The sequence below is a fragment of the Hemibagrus wyckioides genome, linkage group LG28, assembly GCF_019097595.1.
Source record: "Hemibagrus wyckioides isolate EC202008001 linkage group LG28, SWU_Hwy_1.0, whole genome shotgun sequence".
NCBI lineage: Eukaryota > Metazoa > Chordata > Actinopteri > Siluriformes > Bagridae > Hemibagrus > Hemibagrus wyckioides.
Genome location: NC_080737.1, coordinates 8,515,411 through 8,528,022, shown reverse-complemented (window position 1 = coordinate 8,528,022; position 12,612 = coordinate 8,515,411). Strand labels below are relative to the sequence as shown.

At 39.7% G+C, this 12,612-nt stretch overlaps 1 protein-coding gene across 6 annotated transcripts in view; it reads left to right on the top strand.

Annotated features, from left to right (window-relative positions):
• Positions 1 to 12,612, top strand: part of specc1 (sperm antigen with calponin homology and coiled-coil domains 1) — an 88,411-nt gene that overhangs the window by 11,395 nt on the left and 64,404 nt on the right. Inside the window, exons 1-2 of one of the 6 annotated variants that reach the window (XM_058383160.1) lie at positions 6,481 to 6,638; positions 7,137 to 7,179. The exons of 1 other annotated variant lie outside the window; for it this stretch is intronic. The gene's annotated coding sequence lies outside the window, so the exon portion shown is untranslated. Of the gene's footprint in view, positions 1 to 450; positions 589 to 6,477; positions 6,643 to 7,136; positions 7,180 to 12,612 lie in introns of those variants that run through there. 4 more of the 6 variants (XM_058383164.1, XM_058383158.1, XM_058383166.1 and 1 more) reach the window with 4 other exon arrangements.

Here is a 12,612-nt window from a genome sequence, read left to right as displayed (position 1 = left end):
TCAGTTAGTTAGCTACAAGCCAGCTCCATGAATACCAATTATTCTTTCTTTTTTTAAGATTTCCATCTTAATCTATTATTGATTTTACTTTAGCATAACACGGGCTTAATCCGTCTAAGCAAAAATGATGACCTATTTTCTTCAGGAGTTTGCGCTCTCTCTCTCTCTCTCTCTCTCTCTCTCTCTCTCTCTCTCTGTGTGTCTCTCTGTCGCTCTCTCTCTCTCTCTCTCTGTCTCTCTGTCGCGCTCTCTCTCTCTCTCTCGCTCTCTCTCTCTCTCTCTCTCTCTCTGTCTCTCTCTCTCTCTTGTGCACTCAAGTTTGAGAGTAATAGGGCAGATCACTACCTCAGTGCCCAGGAGAACACAGCACGTCCTTCCCTTGAATGCTGTTTCTAATTGCAGAGATAAGGACTGCAGATAGAGGACGTGTTACGATTTGAGCATTCTTTTTCGTGCACACAGAGAGAGAGAGAGAGAGAGAGAGAGAGAGAGAGAGAGACCGCCCGCATCACACTCTTCAGTAAATGTGGATCAGATAGAATTTAGGATAATTTATTGTGGAGCTTCATGCAAGTTCAGCAACCTGAGGTATCTGATTTCTTTCTACTTACTCCCTAGGAATCTTTAATGACACAAAAGCTTTGCATTTTCTGCTATGTATGTAAAATTGTCTAGATTATGTATGCAAGGACAATTTATCTCACCTGAATTATAAGAAATAGTAAGCTGAATGGGCATAACATGTAAGCTGTACCTGTGCTAGGATAGCAAAATCTTACCTAAAGCTGTCAGGAGTCTCACTTACGATTAAGTCCTTTGGAATATTGTCTAGAATTTGTTGAAGCTTAGACTAGAGATTATATTAAATTCTTTTCCTAGACGATATAATGGACCAACTCAGACAAGCTGGAGTTATTTCTGCTTGTAATATTATGGAAGCTAATATACACAGATAATAGTTACGTTACCTTTCTCTTCACAACAACACACTCCCATAATGTTCTTTTGTTATTCTTTATTAAGTGAAGTTTTACTGCCATGTATTTAAATTGAGAAACCTTAGCTAATGACTCTCAGATGCACTTGTGTTTTCATTGCCTCTAACATCTTGTGAGTTTGTGCTTGGGTTTGTGGGTCATTTTATAGTATCGAATTCTAATCAGCGATGGGTGATGCTAAGAGCTCATTTGTTTTGTCACTAGACATTTCAGATACCTCTGATCTCACTGGTGCACAAGCTGCATCAGGTTACCAGCAGCTGATATCATATACACAGTATTTCTCGTGCATGTTTGCTCTATGTCACAGACACAGGAAGGATTTCTGGCCAATGAAGCTGTTTAGTTGATTAAAGCTCGATCATTATTCCTGTGGTAGAGGCCTGCGGTGGCTGTATTTTGGTTGGAGTGTAGACGGAGGACACAGGAATGTGCACAGGAAATGGAATGCATACTTGGTGTGCAAATCAGAGTCAGCCTGGGTGACTCGCTGGAACAATGTGTGTAAAAATGTCATTAACACCTACCACCAAGAACAAACATTAGGCTACCAGTTTTAGATATTTTAATGGAGAGAAAAACAGCCTGTGCTTGGAAAAAAAAAAAATCTCTTAATATTGTGGCACTGAATTCTAGTGTAAGTTTGCACCACCTTACTTTTTCGTGTGCACAAAAATGTAGGCATGTAGAAAGTGGTAGTATTACACGTAGTGACTGTAACTGTTTACATTAGACCTCTCCAAAGCTACACACCACTGTAAGTCTGCTTCCTATTTGAAAGGAAGCTGCTTAAGTAAGCTGGCATTTTAGGCAAAATTTGTGCTCCCAAGATAACCAGTTTGGAATACGGTTTCTTGGGTGTGTCCTCCTGTGTGCTTCCTAGCAGCAGGGCAACTTGTTGTATAAAACGATATCATAGTGATACTGAAAACTTATTAAAATCATGATAATGTAATCGATGAACCGATGCGATGAATTACACGTTGCTGAGAAAGTCTGCTTTCCTAGATGAGGAAGATTTCCCATTATCTATAATATGCTAATGATTTGTCCATGTGCAAATTTATTACTGACAGCTACCATCAAGTAGAATGATATTAAAAATACAAACTCTCTCATTTCAAATGGATCAAATATAATGTTCATCTTAAAAAGTTCGTCTGGCCTGCCAATATCATTCATTGTAAGATCATAAGCTTGTGTTATGCAGTGATAATCGTGCTTGTAGTGTACTCGCTGTATGTCCTTTAGTTCTTCGTGTGAGCCCACGCTCGTTTCCGGCACTTTCACATATTGCAGGAGATCAGAGGGATGCTGGAAAAGTTGTAACCACAAGGGAGAAAGGGGTGGGAGCTCAAGACATCCTGTTTCAGCTTTATGACCCTAGCCTTCATGACTTGGCACTTTACCCACCAGAAAGTTGACACATATACACACACACACACGCACACTGAGCAAACCCAGGTGGAATACAGATGCTGAAGCCCTGCTGACGTGGTGTAACGTTCACTTAGTCACAGACAGCAGGTTTGCACAGCACATAGTGCACTCTCGTGGTTAATTCTCGTCCTTATCCAATTCAAATAAAGCCTTCTAGGATCCTCAGTGATTTTGTTACTTTTGGAGAGGTGCTGTCATTTCCATTTGCACTTCCATTAGGTTTCAGCATTTAAGTAGTCTTGAGAAACCCATCTTCGGTTTTGAAGTTCCTAAAAATCTTAAACATCTTATAGTTTTAATATTGAATAACAAAAACTGACTCTCGCCATGAATATAGCCATAGAAGCTGGCACGGCGTTAAAAAAGAAAGAAAGAAAGTAGTCTTGAGAAATAAGTTAAGTATTTATGGATCTATATTTGTTATGCTCCAAAGTATTGTTTTTGACACGAAACCTAGTGGTTTTGCGTTAATGGCAGCTAACCCTTGCACCATAAAATGCCCTCTGTGGAATATTTCTTAGAGAAAGAACACGACTCAAGTTTTGAAATTTAATATGGTCTGGTGACAAAATCGTGTGCTCTAGTAACAGGACCTTCCTCCACCGTTCTGATGGCTTTTTTCCTGGGTAGGAGCCATCGTCCCCCTCTCAGCTTAGAGCCCCAGCTGCTAGTGGAAAAGAGTGACAGATGCAGACTCAAACAGTGAGGTCCTAAAAAAGTCTTTCAGTGATGTGTTGGCTGTGCAAGACTGCTGAAAAATATTCGATTCTTCATTTGTCATGTGGGAGGCAGCTATTTCTGAGCCATGAGACATGGCTGGAAAATATATAAAGAATTTGAATAGATTTGCAGAGGGACTAGTCTGGTTTATTCAGTTTTATTTACATAGAAAATCCACACCATGGACCAAAATAACACAACACCGAGGCTCAAGAGCGTAGCGTGAAATCAGTAACTGGTCGTGATGTATTTGCTTTTGTGTGTTTGCTTTTCTGGAATAAATCGCAGTAGGATTCCATCGTCTGTAGGCTGCCGGGATTCAAACAGCTCTTTCAGAAATAATGCGGCGTACGTCATAGAGAATAGAGAGCCATTCTTCCACTCTGGAATTGTACTGCTGAACAGTAGTGCTATCTATCATTTATGCCTCCGCCTCAAGGCTCATTTGAGTAAAAGATAGTATTGGCACACTCTACAGAACGAATGATATTCTCTCAGTGGGTGGGTAATCTCTGTGGATGGTGCTTTCTGAATAGTATAAACTGCCAAGGCTTCTAGTCTTTTTATCCAATCCAGTGAAGGCAAGACGTTACCATCCACTTGAAAATGTCTACCAATTTATTCCCTACAAATTTCAAAAAGAAATGCACAGCGAGAAACTGTCAACTTTGTTAGCACTGAGCCACCAGCCCACAGCCCTCTGACTACTTGCGTTATGTCACACAACAGGTGGCTGTGTCAGAGCGGCTGCGTTGGATTGGCCTCATGCCTACTACACATTCTGCATTTTCTAAGCTGCTTCGCCCTCTTCTGTTCCGTCAGACTCAGTGAGACTCAGAGCTGCGTACTCAGTGCTGTCACAGCAGAGAGCTGACATTTCAAATGAACCACTTTATAAAGAGTGCAGGAGCACAGCTGTTCTCATCCATCTGTGGATGCACATGTGGCAGAGCTAAATAAAAGCCTAATTAAAGATGTCATGGCAGTCTGTAGATGGTAACTCATTTAAATCCCAACGTGCAATTAAAGGCTGGTGTCATTCTTCTAATGAGTGATGGTCTAATTAGTTTAATGTGCTTTCCATTTTATTTTATTCTTTATTACAAAACCAAAGTGCCGTGAGAGGTTGCAGTTAACAATCTGTCCTCATTTTCACTCCGAGTATGCAGATTGGACAGAAAGTACGCCATGTATCACGTTCAAAATGGTGTGAGGCGTAAAACAGGATGTCGCTCGTAAAGCTCTTTTCAGAATTCTAACTCGTTAACCAGGGCAGGAGCTTGCTTTTCTCTCCGAATTCAAAAACTGGGCTACTCCTTTCTGTTCTCTTTATTCTTCCTATTCTTTTATGTAATCTTGACATTGATTAAGATGTTGCATTGAATAGAAAACCTGGAAAACATGTTCCATTATTATTCATGCGATGTAATGTTATAAGTACTCACCCCCAAGCTCTGTCCGGTGTGTTGTAGTAAGAGCAAGTCAGTTGTTTGTTTTTATCCGAAAAATTATCTGGCTTCTCGGGGTGCAAACAAAAAAAAAAAAGTTATAGACATTTGGGGTTTGGATGCTCTGAGAACAAACATTGAAGTGATATTACAGGATCAGTATCAGAGCTACCTGATTCTGATCTGATAGGCCCTGTTCAGATTTGGTATTAATATTCGGTATCTGTCTCAGGTAAGAAGTAGACTGCTGTGATATGTTTCCAAGCCTCTCACACCTGATCTTGAGATACTTTCAAGTGTCTCAAATTGCCTGATTTCCGACGACACCCAGATGTCACCATCGCTGGAAATCTAAACAATATAAAAATATAATCAAGTGTATATTTTACTCTTGAATGGCACTTGAACTGGCACTCACACTGATGGATAAAAAAGCTGTCATCTTGCTCTGAGGCTTTTTACTCAGCCCTTCACGCATCATTTGCTTTCAGACATCACACAAACCCCCAAACCACACGAACGAAAACCGATACCGCAGTAAAGCCAGAGCCGTATACATAAATTTAGTTAATACACAGTAGAAGTTCCCTCAGTGTGCAGCGACTACAAAAAATCAATTCCCACACACACCATTTAGCAAACATAACCACAGTGCACAGTGCTATAAACTCCAGCGTATACTGTAGTAAGAGGACATTTTGTATAAACACACCTTTTTTTGTGATTATTGTCATCAATAAATAGTAGCCATGTCACTGACAGGAGCAACATACAGAAAGAACAATAAGACAAGAGTGCATATGAGAAGAAACCTGGACCAGAGATTTAAATGTTGAACATCAAAAAAAGATCCTCATGGATCCTAGTACATGTGTTTAGTGTTGTGCTGCTTATGGTCACATGCTTCATGGTGGTTTGTGTCCCGTGTACATTTGAATGTTCAAGCAAAAATTTGAACTCCTTTGTTTTTTGACTTGTTTTGCTTTCTGATAGCCCATAACGAAACAAACCAAACAGCAAACTGTGGCTGAAAGAAAGCCTTGTCAATTAGAAATGATGAAAATCACTGGAGCATGCAGAGAATGATAGAAATAACTAGTTTAAAACAGTTCGCAGAACATCACACGTTGTTGCAAGATTTCAGTTCGGTCCTTTGGCTCGTTTTGCACCTCACAGCTCACATCAACACAAAAATGTCTCTCGCCACCCAAAATACACAGCATGCTTGGTTCACTTTGTGCAGTTGGATTGATGCAGGATCGAATCACGTTCTCGACCATGCTAGATTTCAAGTGGAAGTGCACCGAGACCACCTCACTCAGACGGTCTGGGTTATTTCTGGTCCGATTTCTGTGTTCTCGTCTGGCTAAATGAACCGCACCAAGCACACCAAGGTTCAATTCCAAAGGTCTGAACACTCCATATGTGAAAGCACACTAAATAACCTGTAGGTTAATGACATTAGATTCATAATGTTTTAATGAGCAAATTCACTAACCACAGCTTTGAAGCACTTATGTGTGTGCAAGGTTATAGTCCTTCATTCAATAAATAAATGCTTATTATTATTAAATGAGTCACTGTGTAGCATTGTGTGCCCATAATCCTGTCACTATAGTTATGAAACAGTAATGTAGGTGTGACACTGCTCATCAGGCAGCTCTGAAGAATGGATAATATGGACCAATGGCAGGACTGTTGTTGTTCTTTAAGCGCCTTGTGCTGTCTGTTTTAACTGATAAAGAAACCGTTTGTAAGTAGCTGGAACTTCCCTAGCCTCAGCAATCTCTCTTTCTCCCTCTCTCTCCCTCTCTCTCTCCCTCTCTCTCTCTCTCTCTCTCTCTCTCTCTGTTAAACTCTCTGCTCACACACTGCCTGCTTCCGGATCCTACTCAGGGTGAGGAGGTAGACATGGCATGTAGCCGTATCTCGTGGCTCTGTGGGCTGTAATATGTGTTATGAGAGTGTCTGCTGTGAACCTAGTCTGGCAAGTTGAAACCTGAGTATTTACACCAGAGGAGACTGCAGTCCAGTAAGTATGTGTTTCAGTGATTTCTCCCTTGGTGGAGCACACACCTACTATCTAATTTGAATATATTATGTTTCTATGTGTTTGGGAACTTAAGGACTTGACAATTTCTGCATTTGGTAGCCTATTCATTCTCAACTTCCTGTCTTTAGTTTCACATCCTTTAGTCATCATCTAAACACTGTCTGGAAAAAAAAACATTTTGTACTTCACTGAACAATTATTCTTCTACTATTATTCTGTTATCCTACCCCTAACCCCTCCCGTATACTCCTGATGAGGATGTGAATAAGCGATGTGTATTTTAGCTATTGTGTGTTTTTTTTTTTTTTTCCTGTGGTGTACACCAGGTTGAGAAACTGAGAGCACTCTTAGTCATGACTTGCTTCCTCCTTCTCTTCTTTAGATAAAAATACTAACAGGAAGTTGACAGCTAGCTATCAAACATAACCCTATCTACAACAATTAATCTTTGCTCCTATTATTGCCATTTGTGCACAGAACTAAGAAGCATCAGAGCATCCGTATCTCCTGTACCTGCATGGTAAGACATGGACACTTGCAGTAGGTTGTATGTTTAAATATGACAGATATGGTAAAAAATAATCTAAATTGATTGTTTTCAGTGCAGGAAGAAGGTTATAGCCCTTGCCCAAACAGCTCTAGATCTGTTAGATGAGCAGTAAAGGATTAGAGGAGCTTCATAGCAAAATGGAATAGGTTTGGCTTTAGTGAACTTCAGTGCTGCTGTCTATATCCAGGGGCCTCCATTTTTTTTCTTTTACTTCTGTTAAACAGAATGAATTGTTGACTGAATCATCTGACTGTAACTGTGTTCTTAAAATACCCTAAAGCCTTTTACAGCAGCCTTAAATTAGTAACCTAAAGCAACAATTCAAACACAAACTGAACTTTTCACACTGGTAATTTAGCACACAGCAATCTCTGGAAAACCTCAAATTTCTCTATTTTCATGGTGTGTGCTTCATTCTGGTTGATGTATGATTCTCGATAAGGAGTGATAAAGGAGGGTGAACTTCCCAACATATAATTTAAAGTAGACTTTCTCGTAGTCTAACAGTGATGTGAGCTCTTTGCTTGGCAATATGGGCAAAATATCGGGCCACTCGGGAGCCCCATTTTGAGAATTTGATCTGAGAATGTTGGCACAAAATGGCTGACCACAAAAGTAAACAGGAACAGCTGCCTGATATATAACCTATATCACATATGTGACCTTGAGAGCACGGGATTACATTACTACTAAAACTTGGTATGGTATGTCATTGGCAAAAGTAGCTTTAAGGTTGTTGCCTTTTTAATCTATTTATTTTTTTGTTTCCTTAGAATTGATTAAACCTTAAATTTAGAACCGTGTATTCTTGGGTATTTGTCAATATACCACTAAAGTACCCCACGTCATGGCAATGAAATTCCCCAATGACATTGCCCTCTTTCAACAGGTTAATGCTGCCTGTCGCACTGCAAAACCTGTTTATGAATGTTTTTAGGAACATGTCAAAGAGTTTAAGGTGTTGACTTGGCCCCCAAATTCCCCAGATCGTAATCCCGTCCAGCATTTGTTGGATGTCCTGGACAAACAAGTCGGATCCATGGAAACCCTACCTTGCTACTTGCAGGATCTACTGCTAACGTCTTGCTGCCAGATATAACAGCACACCTTTAGAGGTCTTGTTGAGTTCATGACAGGATGGAGCTGTTTTAGTGGTACAAGGGGGACCTACACAATATTAGTCAGGTGGTTTTAATGCTATGGCTGATTGGTGTATACCGAAATATCGCCTTTGTTTTTTGTTTTGTTTTTTTTGTTTTGTTTTTTTTTTTTTTACATTATTGTTATTACAACAGATGCCTCTGTGGAAGATATTTTTTTTTTTAGCCTTTCAAAAAACAAGCATCAGAATGTTGCAACCCACAGGGTGCCATGGTGACCAGCGTCTGAATATAGCACAACTACAGCCTTTGGAAGCTGCAATTTGTGCTTCCCTTGAGTTACACATCATATGATGGTTTTGCAACGTTGCCCAAATTGAAATCTGCACCCTTTCTTAAGGGTAACTGCTGAACATAACCAGAGCACATTATGCTTTTTAGACTCAATAGATTTTTTGTTTTTCTGGAAGCATAGCCTTGCCAGATGAAGATGCTTGTATTAAATACATTTCCACTGTCCATTTCCACAGGATGTTTTGCCATGTCTGCTTTTAGATATTATATATCTGATTTAGGACCGTATAGCATGGTATACACTATATAGCCAAGAGTATGACCATCACCCATATATGGTTCTAACCCCAAACTGCTGCCACAAAGTTAGAACTACACAGTGGTATAGAATGTCTTTCTATTCTATAACATTACATTTTCCCTTCACTGGAAGTACTGTGTGGAGCCCAACCCTTTTCCAGCATGACCCTGTGCATGAGGTCTATGGTTTAATTGGTTGGAGTGGAAGAACTTGAGCAGCCTGCACAGAGACTCAAGCCCATTCGACACCATTGGCCTGAACTGGAACTCAGACGGTGCTTCAGACCTTCTCACTTAACCCCAGTGCCTGACCTCACTAATACTCTTAATCACAAATCCCCACAGCCATGTTTAAAATCTACTGGAAAGCCTTCACAGAAGAGAGGTTATAGGAAACTAAATACAGAATGAAATGTTCAAAAAATCATATAGATGGCCGGATAATATTTTACAGTTTCCAGATAATGCTTGTGAGTTTTTTTGGATAACTGTATTGTGGTCTGTAAAGAGACATTCATATAAGCTTTACTTCGCAGCCTATTTTTGTTTTGACGGATAAGATCAGTGAATTGAATTTTCACTAAACAACATTGTGCGTGTGAGTCATTGTTAACAATACCCTAAGGTGGCAGAGTGTAAATGCTTTTGTGTTTTTTGTTGGACAGGGAGTGATGTTGAGCTTCACACAGGAAGCGTACGCTTGTTTCACTGCATTTGGACTTTATTGTTCTGCAAGCTGTGTGTAATATGTTGTCAATACGTTCCACGGTTTAGGTACAGTGTTTTGTAGGGTACACAGAATACATATTAGACAAAATTAATGTTCAGCAAAATGGGATACATAAAACAGCTGTAAAAAAATATAGAAAATTGTATATTACATACATTTAATTTTACACCAGTTAGCTGACATCTTTATCCAGAGCTGCTTAAAGGTGAACATTATAGAACATTGTCCTTCTGGTGTTAGAACACCATTAAGATAAAACCCCGTTAGAGAGCAAGTTCATACATCAAGTGTTATACAGTCTTGTGTATTGTTTTGTTTTTACCACTCTTTCTGGATTTAAAGCTTTGTTAAGTGTTGAGTGAAGAGGTAGGATTTCTGTCTGGGTTTGAAGAAAGTCAGTGACTCAGAGGTTCAGAAAGTCAGGAGAAATTCATTCGATCACCCGGGTGCCAGGATAGAGAAGAATCTTCATGTATGTCTTCCTTTCATCAGGAGAGATGAAGGGTCAAGGGTGCTAGAACAAGTCATGTGTTTGAATTCTGCATGAGCTACAGGGGTCTGAATGCATGTGGAGTGAGTTACAGTCGTCCAATATCGAGATGATAAGTGAGTGGTCAAGCACCCAAGTGACCTGTCAGGTGAAATGGACAGAGCCTCTTGACGTTTTAAAAGAGAATTCTATATGACCATAGTGAAGTCAGGTTAGCAGTGTGAGAGGAGTAGTCATCCAGAATTACTGAGCTACTACAGAAGTCGTCCAGAAGGATGTGTGTGATCTCAGATCTCTCTCTCTCTCTGTCTCTCTGTCTGTCTCTCTCTCTCTCTCTCTCTCTCTCTCTGTCTCTCTATGTCCTTCTTGACTGTCCCTTCCCTCCATCCATCCCACTGTGGCTCAGAGCACCAATAGCTCTCTTCACTGTTTGCCTGTTATATCTAAAGTGCTGTCTGTAACAGACACTCATGACTAATGGAGCCTCCTCACCACTTTGACCTGAGCTATATACAGTAGGAATGAGTCTGAGCATGTTTGCATTTGGTTCTGCAATCCTCTGTAACATCAATTATTTAAATATATATTTAATAAAACGTGACTATAGTACTATATATATTATCATTGTTTACATTTACATTTCTAGCATTAGGCAGATGCTCTTATCCAGAACGACATATAAGAGTGCTTTGCAATCTCTATCAGTAAATACACTGGTTCAGTAGATCACAGACTTACGATACCATTTGTTTGTTTGTTTGTTTATATACATACAACAGTACATAAAACAAACAAGGAAACATAAGAGCTAGTTTAAGTGCCTCAGGAAGAGGTAGGTCTTCATCGATCATTTGAAGACGATCAGTGACTCGGCTGTTCGGACATCTAGGGCCCCATCTAGGGTTCGGACATCCACCACCTCTGTGCCAGAACAGAGAAAAGTCTAGATGTATACCTGCCTCTTACCCTGAGAGAGGGTGGGAACAGTCGAGCAGTGCAGTAGATCTGAGGGAGCGAGGTGCAGTGTGAGGAGTAATAAGAGCTTTGAGGTAAGATGGTGATGGTCCATTCTTGGCTTTGTAGGCAAGTGTCAGTGCTTTGAGTCTGTGTGCAGCTACTGGAAGCCAGTGGAGGAAACACAGCAGTGAGGTGGGGTGGGAGAACTTAGGCAGGTTGAAATAGCTTTATGTCATTGTTTGAAGCAACTGCATGCCAGACTTTATAACATATAAATATTTTATATCTTGGTGATTTTTCTGTCCTATTTCTTTGAGGGTGGAATCATCAGAGAGTATCTCAGAGACGTGATGGTTAGTTACCATGCTAGTATTTATAGTGCTGAGAATTCCTTTATTAATTGACAAAACAGCAGAATGATTGAGTCTGTTCTGGCCCATTGTTCACCTAAACCATGTATGTATTTTAACTTAAATATTGCATTAGATGAATAATAGAAAGTCATGATGTTCAGACTGTAATGTCTTAGTGTTTTAACAGTTTATATTTTAGCATATTTTTCTATCTTTAGGCTTATTTAATTTAAGGCTTTTGTACATATTGGGTATGGAATAATATTCAAAAGGGTCCTATATGTCAGGGGTTTTCAGAATCAAAGACAGTGGGCCTCCTTTTTGACACAACGTACATTTTTTAAACGACTTTTATCAACTGTGTTAACATTAAAAATCTGAATAATAACATTGTTGTGTTTAGTGCTCAAGGGCTGTAAGGTATTTTAGTCACGTGGTGTGAAAGCAGCGCTGCGCAGACCGATAGGTGTATGACATTAAAGTATCGCGAGATCGGTTCTAGAGTATATTCGAGCGCACACTCTCGCAGTGTGTATGTGTGTGTGTGTGTGTGTGTGTGTGTGTGTGTGCGCACAGAGAGATGTCAGTCAAAAGTCATGTCTTTTTGGTTCTAATTCTTGATTCTTCTCAGCAACACTTTGCAAACTATCTGATGTTTCTTTATCAGCGCACATGTTCGCGAAATTAACATGACGAGATAGACACGCGCAAGTGGATAATCGTGGCGTTGATAAGGACACGCCTACAGACTGTTAGGCCAATTAAAAGTCTTTATTCGCCCCTCACAACATAACATGCAATAAACACCTCTTAAACACGCAGAGTAACATAAGTAGATTTTTTTTTGTAATTGCAGCTTTGAATGATTTCGTAATCGTGGCATCTGTAATCGTAATCGCGATTAGAAAATCGATTAATTGTGCAGCCCTAGTTAGCATCATGATGTATCCACCATGATGAGTAATAACAAATACCACAAGACTAAATATCATTTAAAATCAAAATGCAGCATGACATGATAACTGAACATTATTTTTTTCCATAAAAACACCAAATGTTTTGCACATAATCTAAAGACAAATTGCTCAAAATGCTTAATGTTCAAATATATCCAGAATGTCTTTATATGAGATGTTTCAATTTTGCAGCTCCATCACAGTGGTTCACATCAATGAATTT